Source organism: Branchiostoma floridae, chromosome 1 (assembly GCF_000003815.2).
Source record: "Branchiostoma floridae strain S238N-H82 chromosome 1, Bfl_VNyyK, whole genome shotgun sequence".
Taxonomy (NCBI): domain Eukaryota; kingdom Metazoa; phylum Chordata; class Leptocardii; order Amphioxiformes; family Branchiostomatidae; genus Branchiostoma; species Branchiostoma floridae.
The window spans coordinates 12,828,795-12,831,827 of NC_049979.1; positions in this window are offsets into that span (position 1 = coordinate 12,828,795).

The window sequence follows — 3,033 nt, forward strand, 5'->3', positions numbered from 1 at the left end:
TACATCTCTCACCCCATGGCCAAGCTTTGTGACCATCACCAGATTCGTGATGTTTTTATTTTATTCAATAGACGTGAAAAACTACCCGTTCGAGTAGAAACAGTCCCCAGGATTCTAGCCCAGGTGACTCTCAGTTTATGGATGGACAAAATTTTCTGGTTTTATCTTTTATATATCCACCTAACGTTACAATAATGAAGAAAAAAAGATATGCAGCAACTTTTAAAGTTTTTGCCATTTTTTTTGCCACCTATATAGGGTGTGGATCGAAGAGTCAGAAACAAATTACATAAGACACCATGCAGGCTTAGACTGCAAATATGTTTTTCATTTGTAACTTGTAAGTCTCCCCGAGTTAAATACTCCAATCCATCTCTCCAAGGGTTCCACAGCTTTCAATTAAGGGTTTATGACCCTCCTATGTTTAAGTGTATATGGTGCCATAACGCCTGGTCATTTGCTATAAATAATGGTATAGTGTAAAAAACGAATAAATCCACCGAGTGAGCAAAGCGAATAACCAGGCTTTATGACACCATATACACTGAGGAATAGGCGGGTCATCAACGATATTATCATATAGCCTACACAAACCGACCAGCTCCCAGAAATGTTTTCAGGATGTGTTTTCAAGTTGATTTGTTATATTGCAATCCATACATAGTATGGGATTGCAATATACAGTCAAACCTGCCCGAGCGACCACCTCTTCTCAGCGACCACCTGGCCATTTCGACCGCTTTTTCTCGGTCCCGATTTATTTTCCCATTGACGTAAGCATTAAGCGACCTTTTCTCAACGACCACCTGGCCAACGCGACCGCGACCGGCCCAAATTGGGACCTATAACGACCGCATCATTTTCAAGATTGATTTTTTCATCGATTTTTGATGATAATTAGCGCGATTTTGTGCCGAAATCGGCCAGTTTGCGTCGGATTTTGGGGTTAACTTTACAGTTTACAGTGTGCGTGTTGTATCTGACATTAAAGACATGGCTTCTTTGCGTGCGTGCAGTGTGCTTGCTATTTGCCATTAAACACAACGGAAACCATTTATACTTTGCATCGGGCATGTTTTGAGTCGATACTCTTCTCAGCGACCACCTGTCCAAATCGACCGCTTTTTTCCGGTCCCCCGGTTGGTCGTCTTGGGCAGGTTTGACTGTACTGTTTTTTCTTTGTTTCTCCTCCTGTCAAATCTTCAAATGGATTCAACTTTTTTATTTTTTGGCCAAATGACCTGAAATTTGGCATGGGCATAGAGTTGGCAAATACCCCAGGCGTTTTTTTCACTTTCTTGATAGAGGCCTTAGAATTTATGATATTTAGGGTTTTTGGTCATATGTTTTGCTCCTGTGCCCTGGTATTACCATAGGCGCTAGGCCAATGAATTCTTGTTGATTCGCCCGTACACTATCGTTCTGTGCCGAGTTGCCGGGTTGGAAAGTACTGGGGATTACCCGAAGGTCGGGGAAGTCGGCGAAGCCGACCAATCAGCGTTGGAGTTTTCTGCACCCGAAGGTCGGCGAAGCCGACCAATCGGCGTAGCCGATTGTGAGCGCGGCGAAGCCGCGCAGCGAGCGAATCCACATTTAAACTTAGGGGGAAGGCGGCGCAAAGGATGACGGGAAATACTCGCGCTAAGGATGACGGGATCATCTGACGAGGTACTTCCGGATAGGCGGTAAACGGCGCACTCATGTTACCGCGGCAGACAGCGTGCGCGGTAGGGTTCCTGTCACTCAACAAAAACTCATTGGCCTACCGCCCATGGTATTACAAGCTAATGACCTGAAATTTGGTACAGAGGTGCATTGGAGATATGCTCACAGGACCCCATTGACACTTTCTTCATAGATCACTTCAAAAATGAGTTATTTTAGGGGTTTTCAGTCATTTTTGACTAAAAATGTATATTTTTGGCTCCTATGCCCTTGTATGTAAACCAAATGCCCTGAAATTTGGTACATAGGTGCGTTTGACATATGACCACAGAACCCCATCAACGCTTTATTCATTGTTTACTCCAAAAATGAGTTATTTTAGGGTTTTGGGCCATTTTTGACTAAAAATGTATATTTTTTGCTCCTATGCCCCTGTATAGAAACCAAATGACCTGAAATTTGGTACAGAGGTGAATTGAACATATGCTCACAGAACCCCATTGACACTTTCATCATAGATCACTTCAAAAATTAGTTATTTTGGGGTTTTCAGTCATTTTTGACTAAAAATGTATATTTTTGGCTTCTATGCCCTTGTATGTAAACCAAATGACCTGAAATTTGGTTCAAAGGTAAATTGGACATATGGCAACAGGACCCCATCAACACTTTCTTCATAGAGCACATATAAAATGAGTTATTTTAGGATTTTTAGCCATTTTTAACAAAAAAAATGTATATTTTTGGCTCCTATGCCCTTATATTGAAACCAAATGACCTAAAACTTGGCATGAAGGTGTGTAGGACAAGTGCCCACAGTACTTCATTTTCCCTTTGAGCAAACATTACATCAAATTTTTCAATTTTGGGATTTTTTCAAGGATGAAGATGGATTGCAATATGCTGTATTTGCTCCTAAGCAAATGTCGGCCTTTCTAGTTTTATTTCAAGATGGTAAAGATTTTTTGAACAAAGAAATACACTATCAATGTTAGCAGAAGGAGCCCCCCCCCCCTGCAATGTCTGTATTCATTCCCTCTGCTCGTACAAACGTTTTGCTCCTTCTGATGGCTTTGTAACTCCTTCTGATTGGGTCCAGTGCCTGGTCAAGTGAACAAAACTTGTTAATACCTAAAGAGTCATGACAGTTGTCAAGAATTTTTGCCTAATTGAGTTCATTTTATAACAATTGATATAAATTGAAACATAACGTAAAATTTCATTCTGGGTAATATTGACAATCCTGCCACTAAAATCTAATAAAAGGCTTTTGACAAAAATTGGTTATTAGCAGTTCATCATTAATTCATGGGTTCTAGAGGAAAATTGGCTAGTTTTTGTTTGGAGCTAGTTAACATTATTGTGAAG